Genomic DNA, 10,098 nt, shown 5'->3' with positions numbered 1-10,098 from the left:
AATATTTAGACAGTGAGTTTAAACTACTCATTAAAGATTTGCTGCAAAGACATGGGGTGGCAATTGGTGGGGGCCAATTAGAGTCAAGGAGTGCTGTTTGTTTCTTTTAAGAGGATGGACTTTTATATACTGATGGGAGCCAACTAGCAGGAGAACAAAATAGATGAGGTAGTGACAGAGAGGATGGATGTGGGAGAGACAGCTTGGAGAAGATTGGATGGATGGGCCCCCTGGCGACTTTTGGATGATATGGCTTTTGATGTCACCTGTAATAAGAGGTGGGGAAGCGAGAGTGAGGTCACAGACATCAGAAGGTGAGCGGATGTGCTAGGAGTTGCTGGTGAATGTTCTCTTCTTTTGGCTTCAGTTTGCTTGGTTAAAGTAGAAAAGTAAACTTACCAGCTGAGGAAAGAGGAGGAAGAGTTACTGGAGTCATGAGCAGAAGATACGAAAGAGCCTTCAGGGACAATGGGACAGTGAAAAGAACAGAGGGAGACGGGGGGAGTGTGCTCTCAGAAAGTTACATTTATCTTTGAGGTCCCCAATTGTTGAATGTGTGATTGTCCTTCCTGCTGTCTACGAAATAAAAATTTAGTATGGTTCAGGGAAAATGCTATTTCATTCTAAGAGGCTGCCTGTTTCTCAGGAATGGTCATCTTAAACTGCAAACATTACAAAAATGTTGAAAAGAAGAACTTGTGTACCCAATGACCCACTATTTTCTATAAATTTGGTTGCTATTTAGTTCCCCTATCAATACCACAGAACAGATACTGCCTAGGATGGAGATACATCGATGCTTAAATGGAAATGAAATCTGTATCTTTTTCCTAAACTCCATGGCTTCCTTAACATCCCATTCCCCTTGGAATTTAGGGGTGTCTGGTATAAGAAATGAGAAACAGTTTGAGAAAATCCTGGCTCAGAATTACACAGCACAACCACAGTTAAGTATACAGCCGTAAAAATGTTTAGAAGCAAAACTCCATAACTACTCTTAAAGAATTTTGCAAACCTGGGCCTGCCCAGATGTTTCCAAACTGGAAAGGTACTCCTATCACTTGACCGGTACGGGAACCAGAGGCTGGTCAGCCTTTTCTGTAAAAGCCAGAGAGTAAATATTTTCAGTTTTGCAGATCATTTTGTTGTAACCATGCAGGTCTGCAATAAGAAAGCGAAGAGCACTGGGAGACAGGAAACAAATGGGCATGCCCACACCCACCCTTCCACTCAGGGCAGCTTCTCTGTGGTGGGGAGATTTGCCACAATGATTTGTTTCTTTGTTTCCATTGGTTTCTTTGGTTCCACCTTACTGCTCAAGCTCAGAACTTCAAGTGAGCCTGGTCCTTCATCATCCATGCAGAGAGAAGGCTGAGTGGGGGTGGGGACCTCACCTGACAGAGGAGAGATGGCTTGTCACCATGACATGAGACAATCACACCTTCCGGGATGAAAGGGAACAAAGATAAAGGAGGGGAACAGCAGTGGGACCCCTGGGTCACCTGCCAGGCTTGCTCTCCCTCCACGGCCACCCTGGGGGCCTGGGTGGTGTTGGAACTGAGCTACAGTGATTAGGCTGAAGGGACTCAGGATAAACGACCCTCCGTCTCCACACCGGGTTCCAAACGCAGCCTCTCTAAATCTACCCTCTGAGTTTCTGGAACTCAGCTGGAAGAATACATGATCAGGCCAGACCCAGAGCCCAAGCCAAACACGACAGGGGTCATGTGGGGTTGTAACCCCGTGCTCAGTGGTCGGGGTCTCCTTGCAAATCTGCAGAAATCCCTGTTCTGCCTCATTCCTGGGAGAAACCCCATATCTCCTCCTGCTCTGTTCTTCTCTTGAGGCTATTGTCCTGGAGGGATGCAGAGTCCTTGAACCTGGCCCTCCAAACGTACATAAGCAGCCTGTTCAATAAAACAAATTATGCACTTCTTCACATTTGCCAGTTTTTTGATTCCAGAAAGGCTGCGGGACTCTTTCTCACTGTCTCCTGTGCCCCCACCACTTGGTGGCCCTCTCCTCATGGAAACACGATTTCCCACAACTGCACCCTGCCTCCCAGCTTGTCAGAGGGGAGTGACCCACAAAGACACACGTGTTTGTGAGGATCCTGTCGCCCAACAGAAAGCCTACTCCTGGAGCCACGGACAGAGATCTGGCCTCCTGAGCAGCTCAGCTCTAGTTGAAAACGTAAACTGGGGACCCCAAACATTGCTGAATGACTTTCTGAGTCACCTGGACTGGAGGGGCCTGATTTTTCTTTCCAGGAATGGATGTAGCGCAGCCTCCATTTTCAGGGCTGACATTCATGATGGATCTATTTCCCCCAACTGCACCCCAGGAAGGAAAGGCCCTTCCATCACACTGGTTAGAAACCCAGCCCAGGGGAGTTCCGAAGCACCACATCGCTGTCAGGTCCAGCATCCCTGCAGAGTGGCCCCTGCCCCTGAATGAGCCCCTTGCCTGGGCCTTCCCTGCCCCGACATGACCACACCCCAGATGGTGCTGGGGAAGGCAGGGAGTGCAGTGAGGGGTGGGGGGAGCAGAGCCCCTTGCTCTGGAGTGAGGAGACCACAGAGAAAGGCACACACCACCCCCACCCTATACCTCAAACTCTTAGCCCCGCCTACACAGGGGCCGCTCTGAGTCCTCTCACCATGGCTCTCCTGTCAGACTGCACCTAACCCGGCATCTGGCACACCAGCCCTACCTCCCCTCTTATGACAGATCCCGTCTTCTTGGAAACTGCCTAGCAGCGAGTATTCAAGGCCGGCAGCGGGCCTGGCGGATCTGCACTTCAGGTGCCCTACCTGGCCAGCCGTGCGTGCCTGGGCTCAGTCCTCTATCTTGCCCACTGGTAGCCTGGGTCCACGTCCGGTGCAAGCGGAGGCCACGGAGCCCAGGCTGATCCCCACACAGGGACAGGTGTGGGTGTCCCCATCTCGCTGCCCCGCTGCCCCACTGCCCCGCCCACTGGTGGCAGCACCGCCCCAGCCTCCGCCCGGCGCCACCTGCAGGTCAGGACTTCCGAGCGGCCCCGCCCGACTGCCCAATAAGCCTCCCCCACCTCCGTCCTGGCCGCGCCCTGGCTCCCATTGGCTCCGCAAGTTCTGCCCTAGCACATCTAGACTCGGGAAGACACTCGACGCAAGCGCTAGAGGATGGCCCTGCGGCGTTGCCATGGTTACAGGCGCCGCGCTCCGCGCGGGCCGGCCTGAGCTTCTGGGGCGGGCAGCGGGCTCCGGAAGTGTGCAGCTGCCCGGGACCATGGCGGTGCTTGCTGCTGGGGATGGCGGCTTGCTCGGCCGGGCGACTAGTTCTGGCCTGGTCAGTAGGCGGCCGACATCTTGTCTGGGGCGGCGTCTCACAGATGGTAAACGTACATCCGCGCCGTCGGCGGGGCCGGTGGACATGAACCAGGGTGGGATCGGTGTTGGGGTGGTGGCCGGGGAGGGCTGTGGTGCCGGGGAGTGTGTTGGGGCGGGGCGGGACAGGGCTTGGGCACAGACTCAAGCTTTCCTCCCCCTCAGGCCCTGGGGCTGGGGCCGCGAGTCTGGGTAGCCCTTGGTGGCCGCGGCCTCCCAGAACCCACCGGGACGGGCAGGCGGAGGACCCCTCTTAGATGAAGCGGGTCCTTACCCGGGTTTTGAAGAGCCCCAGAGTCACATGTTGGAATGATGTGGTTTATCAGCCTTGTTTATCTGCAGGGAAATTTCAGTTCCATCCAGATGTTGGTTCCTTCAGTCAACCTCAGGAATAAGACACAAGGGTCTGTGCCGATAAGTAGTTATCTAGGGCTTCACTCAAAATAAACTATGCGGGGTGTAGGGATGGTAGATGGGACCCTCTCTCTTGAAGTTAGCAGCCTTCTGGGATTAGAGGCCCCAGCTGAGGATTACATCCTCATCTGCAGTAATGGAGTTTGTGAGAAACACACAGAAAAGGGAGGGGTGTGGTGGCGGTAACTCATTACAGAATCCAGGACCCTTGCCTGGCTCTTGTGTAGAAGAGTCTCGCCTTGGATAGGGCAGCAGTTATCAAAGTGTATCCAAGGCCCCTGAGGTGCAAAACCATTTTCATAGAAACGCCTGGATGTCACCTGCCTTTTGCACACTCTTGCTCTCCCGAGTTCCTGTGGGGTTTTCCAGGGAAAACCTGGCCTGTGATATCACAAAACAGGGAACGCAGAGGCAGATAGGAGAATTCAGCTCTCACCAGTCCAAAAGAGATTTGCAGAAATTAAAATCACTGCTATTCTTCTCACTAATGATTTTTCTTTTGAAAAATAGAATTATATTTTGTTTAAGAGTATTAATGGTAACGTACAGTAGATTGTTAATATTTTTAAGTGAATTCATACACTTTTTCTAACTTCTTATTTTACTTCTAACACAGGAAATATTGATAGATTTAACTCACATAAATAGCAGCCTTTTGGAGTTCTCAGTAATTGTTAAGAATGTATAGGGTTCTGTAAAACAAGAAGTTTGAGAGCCCCTGGAGAACGGGTGCTCAGGTGCTAGTCAGGTGCTTGATGTTAGACAGATGCCAAGATGTCTTCCACAACTGCTCCCGGACTTGAAGTAATTGGCCACATGGAGATGGGTGGGCAGTGCCTCCACTTTACAAACCAGAAGCTGCTGAATGTGTCTGGATTGTAGGCCATGGGCTGTGCAGGGATTCCCGTTGTATCTGTTCTATCTAAGCCGGGATTCCTGTGCAGAGGCCTGGCCCTGATGACCCGCTCTCCTTTGCTCCCAGCCAGGTACCTTCTGTGTGACGTCAACCTTCCAGAGGGATTCAGCCTCCGTAGGAACGTCTGCATCCACATTGCCTTCCTCCTGAAGACCCTGCTGAAGATGGAGGAGCCGGTACTGGTGCTATTCCCTTGGGGCCACCTCTACCACTGGCAGAGCCCCGATCCCTGGTCCGACTCCTTTGACCTCCCAAGTCTCAACAGAAACATCCCTGACATTGAGTACGAGCAGTTCATTGCAGGTGAGGTGGTAATTTAACTGGGGCCAGGTGGTCGTTGTTCTGGTTCCGATCTGAACAACGGGCCATCTTACTTTGGGTTTGTTGGTCTGCTTAGGGGCCCTGCTCATGTTTCCCACACTGCAGGTGAATTTGGTTTTTCCATAGATTTTTCGGGAAATCAATTTGAAGTGTATGAGCTCTATGTCCGCTCACCTCTGAAAAACCTGGCCTCCTGGTGAGATGGAGCGGTGACAAGGAGGCCACTGCCACAGAGGCCTTGTCCCAGAAGGACTCACTCCCTGTGCTGTTTTGTTAGTTTCAGGTATACAGCATAGTGATTAAGTTGTAAATATACATAGTCTATTCTTTTTCAGGTTCTTTTCCATTATAGGTTGCAAGATACTGAATACTGTTCCCTGTGTTCTACAGTGAATCCTTGTCGTTTGTCTGTTTTACATATAGTAATTTGTATCTGTTAATCCCAAACTCCTAAGTTTGTTTTACAAGTCTGTGAGTCTGTTTTTGTTTTATAAATAAGTTCATTTGTATCTTTTTTTTAAAATTCCACATATAAATGATATCATATGATATTTGACTTTGTCTGACTTATTTCACTTAGTGAGATAATCTCCAGTTCCATCCAAGTTGCTGTAAATGACTTTATTTCCTTCTTTGTTATGACTGAGTAATATTCTGTTATATCTAAATACCACATCTTTATCCAGTCATCTGTCAGTGGACGTTTAGTTTGCTTCTATGTCTTGGCCATTGTAAAGAGTGCTCCTGTGAACATTGGGGTGAAGGTATCTTTTGGAATGAAGGTTCCCTCTGGATATATGCCCAGGAGCAGGATTGCTGGACTAGGTGATAAGTCTTTTTTTTTTTTTTTTTTTTTTTTGTCTTTTGAGGAATCTCCATACTGTTTTCCACAGTGGCTGCACCAAACTACATTCCCATCAACAATGTAGGAGGGTTTCCTTTTCTCCACAGCCTCTCCGGCATTTATGGTTTGTGGACTTTTGAATGATGGCCATTCTGACTGGTGTGAGATGATAACAATGTAGTTTTGAGCTGCAATTCTCTGATAATTGAGCGATACTGAGCATTTTTTTATATGCCTATTGGCCATTTGTGTGTCTTCATTGGAGAATTGCTTGTTTAGCTGTTCTGCCCATTTTTGGATTTGGTTGTTTATTTTTTTCTTATTAAGTTGTATGAACAATTTATATAGTCTAGAAATTAAGCCAATGTCAGTCTCATCTTTTGCAAATATTTTCTCCCATTCCATAAGTTGTCTTTTTGTTTTACTTATGGTTTCTATTGCTGTGCAAAAGTTTATAAGTTCAATTAGGTCTCATTTATTTATTTTGGCTTTTATTTCTGTTGCTTGGGTTGCTTAGATTGCCCTAGGAAACCATTGCTGAGATGTATGTCAAATAATGTTTTGCCTATGTTTTCTTGAGAGAAGTTTGTAGTGTCTTGTCTAATATTTAAGTCTTTAAGCCATTTTGAGTTTGTTTCTTTTTGGTTTTTTTGTGACTGTATTGTATGCTTTTGATTTGTGGTTACCTTATTCTTCAAATATATCAACCCATTACTATATCTATTTTCTTTAGACTGATAATCGCTTAGGCTCCAACACATCCTAAGAATAATGAAGAAAAAAAAGAAAGAAAAAAATCTATATTTTCTTGTTCCCCTCTCCCATTCCCACCTTTTTTTATTTTGATGTCCTTTTTCATTTTTACATCTTTATGTTTATTCTCTTGTAACTCGTTTTTGCATTTCCAACTATGGTTTTCCTGTTTCTACAGCACCCTGCTTCCTTTCTGTTTAGAATAGAACATTGTAATGTCTCTGTTAGGTTCAATATTGCTGAGTTATCTCCCCTCTCCCCTCCCCTTCCCACCCCAGGCCTCTGAATACTCAGTCCAGGAAAGCTAAGTCCATTCTAGCCTTCATCGGTTCTGGGAAAGCAATCTTCAGAGTGGGAAAAACATTGAAAAATAATATTCTGTGAGTTGCTTTCTACCCTAGTCCAAAGATGAGAAACATCTGAAGGTGGAGGAAAAAAGTTGGAGGTGGGGAACAAAGTCTTTTCTCCTTTTGCTACTGAAGAAATGATTGCTTGTGTAATTAGTGATGGTGCCCTTTAAATTGGTGAGATCGAGATTCCACAGCTTCAGCGCCTGTGAATAACCTGCCGGGAGGAAGCTCTCTAGGGCCCCTGCAGTGGGAAAGGCAGCCCCTCTGAGCACCTGTTGTTCTGTATTCTTCCTGCCTCCACACGGGTTCGCTAGGCACTGTGCAGGACAATGCAGTTACCCAAGGTGGAGGACTGGGAGACCCCTGCTGTGTGGCGAGCCACAGGAGCCCACACTTGTAGGACAAAATGTAGAGTAGTGGGGCGGTCATATGAACAGAGGATGGTTGAGACCCAGGATAGTGTCCTGGATTCCAGCAGGCGAGGCTGGCGGGGCAGATGGGGCCCTGGGGCATGGGCAGTCCTTGAGGGATATGAAACAAAGATAGGAACAAAGAGACTGGATTCGTGTGGGGGTACGGCGCCCCCGGAGGCTGCGGGGCAGCTCAGCGAGCCCAGGGGGAGCGGGCACTTCCCCAAAGCTGGGTTGACAGGTCACAACCAACTCACTGGGGACCGAGAGGCACTGAGACATTTTAACCTTTTGTCCCTCTTCCTGGAAAAGAAACTGCTGCCTGTTAAATAGCCTGTGTCATTAGTGAGAATTAAAGACATGAAGCAAGAGTGCCTCAAAAGTCATCCATTGTGTAGTTGTTAATAAGTGTCAAATGCAAACTTGAATAGATGAAATGAAGCATTCATCAGAGGATTTGAAACTCCTTTAAAATAAAAATTCTTGCTGCCTTTGTTCTTCATTTCAGGGTTCAATTGGTGATAATAATAGTAACCAAAGCAATAGCAAACCCTTACAGAACTCTGTCCTGCTGTTCCATGAACGCTGTGTTCATGACAACCCAATGAGTTCGCACCACTATGAGTTCCACTTTAAAGGTAAGGACATTAATTAATCACACGGCTAATAAATGGCAGAGCTGGGAATTGAACCCAAGATGTCTGGCCCCAGAGCCCCCTCTCAGCCCCTTCACTGCAGCACATCACTTGGCATGCCCGACACAGGCCAGCATTTAAGAGCAGCGTGACCTAGGCCAAGGCTGCTTCACCGCTTGGTCTCGGATTCCTCATCTGTAGAATGGAGGTGTGGGCAGTGAAATCTGTGGGCTCAGTGATCACTTCCTCTGGCTCTGCTATTCTACTGCTTTGAGTTAGTTTGGTAAGTATCCGAGCCCCTACATGGCCCACATATGGGCTGGCGCTTTGCTAGGCTCTGGGTTACGGAGAAAATTAAGATCAGCCTGCTTCTCCGAGGAGCCTGTGTCCCTCCACGGGAAGCAGCTTCGAGGCCCAGGCTCCCTCGCTGGCAGTCGGGGGCTGGGCAGGAAAGTCTGATAAGAAAAGATGGAGGCAGGGCCCCTCCGGGAACAGTGGTGGCCACACAGACCTCAGGAGCGGGAGCGTCTGTCCAGGCTGCTGAGAGGGGATCCTCATGAGGCCAGTAGTCCCCCCCAACCTAAGCCCTCAGGACAAAGATCCAGCCATCCCTTCAGTGTCACCATAGAGCCAGTCCATCCTCATCACTGTGCCCCTGTGCTCCTTTGTCCTGGGGCCTCTCTTCCCCCTACACCCAGAAGACTCTTCTCCCTCTCTTCTCTGAGTGTCCCCTCACTTCACCCGTGGTCCCTGCTTCCTGGGTAACCATCTCTGGAGTTGACACTTTGCCCCCTCACAACCCCAGTTTGACCAGGAGCCTGGGTTGGCCTCCTTGTGCTCACTTTCCACCTTCAGATGATTGCTCCTCCCCTAGTGGGAGCACCTGGAAAACACGGATCCTTTCCTATCAGTGCCTGCCACCCTGGCCTCCCTGCTCATCTGCCTCAGTCAGGAACACCTGGACCACCAGCTCTGTATTGCCTCCCCTCCTACCATCAAGACGTCAAAATTCATTCTCCCTCCTCCACCCAGTGTGGTCATTTTAGGGTCTTCTTCTCCGTCAGCCTGAGCCAGCCACCCCCAATTCACCCTACCCCCGGGCTCATACCCGGGCATGTCTCCACCCAAGTTCCATGCCCTCTCCTTTAAGTGCCCACCTCTAGCCGTCAAGCTGCTTCTCCACCAGCCTCCCTGGCACTCCTTCACCCTCACTGGGGCATCATGCACTGACTCTGCTTTCCTGCCTGTCTTCGTTCCTCTAACTTCCACTTCCCCACCTTCCAGCTCTGCATCCACAGTCAGCACTCTCTTTATGAGAGACAAAACCCCCTTGAGCCTTGACTTTTTCAGTTCCTCACCAGGCCGACTTCCATCTCGGTTCACCCAGCTCTACTTGCTCTGAGCCTGCAGGCAGCAGGCTCTCCCAGCACAGGTTTCTAAGACTACAAATCAATTCCCACCATGTTGCCGCTGCCAGGCAATCCTCCAGGATTTCTCTAGTGAGCACATTTCCCCACTTATCACTCAGTGGTGTTAACGTTCTCTGCTCTCTGCACACCTTGAAGCTTCCCTCTGTCTCTTCCCTGACTCCCAGCAGATGGCCTTGCCTCCTGCTTCAGAGAGAATGACATGTTACTGGAAAGGATCTCGCTCACCTGCAGCAAACCTGCTCACCTCAAATTTTATCTGTCTCTCTCCCACCTGGACTCTAGCTGTAGTTGTTCTTAATTTAGTGAGTTTATTTGTCATATATATACACAGTTAAAAGCATAGCACACTATAGGCCACCTTCTAGGGCTTACTTTTTCAATTTAACATAGAGTGTATGATTCATCCATTTCATTGCATGTACCTGCAGTTCATTTGTTTTAACTGATCTTAAATATTGTGTGTGTGAAAATAACACAAGAGAAGGGTAAGCCAGGAGTCAGGATGATGGTTATTTCCTATGAGAAGAGGCCAAGAACAGGATAGGGAAAGAGGACACAGTATGTCTCTGTCAATATTCCTGTTATGATGCTGGGTGATATGTTCATAACTGTGTCTTTTAATATTAATTTTAATACATAAATACCTCTGACAGGCAT

The 10,098-nt window shown here is 48.7% G+C and overlaps 1 long non-coding RNA gene across 2 annotated transcripts; it reads left to right on the top strand.

The window, feature by feature from the left end:
- The first annotated feature begins 4,812 nt into the window (after nucleotides 1-4,812).
- On the top strand, nucleotides 4,813-9,740 carry LOC135322064 (uncharacterized). Of its 2 annotated transcripts, none has more exons than XR_010382371.1 (3): nucleotides 4,813-5,001; nucleotides 7,885-8,014; nucleotides 9,609-9,740. It is a non-coding gene; the product is annotated as an uncharacterized LOC135322064 (long non-coding RNA). The 2 variants fall into 2 exon arrangements; XR_010382370.1 differs by having other exon boundaries at nucleotides 9,606-9,740.
- The last annotated feature ends 358 nt before the right edge of the window (nucleotides 9,741-10,098 follow it).

This window comes from Camelus dromedarius, chromosome 1 (genome assembly GCF_036321535.1).
Source record: "Camelus dromedarius isolate mCamDro1 chromosome 1, mCamDro1.pat, whole genome shotgun sequence".
NCBI lineage: Eukaryota > Metazoa > Chordata > Mammalia > Artiodactyla > Camelidae > Camelus > Camelus dromedarius.
This window is presented reverse-complemented; position numbering and strand designations above follow the sequence as displayed.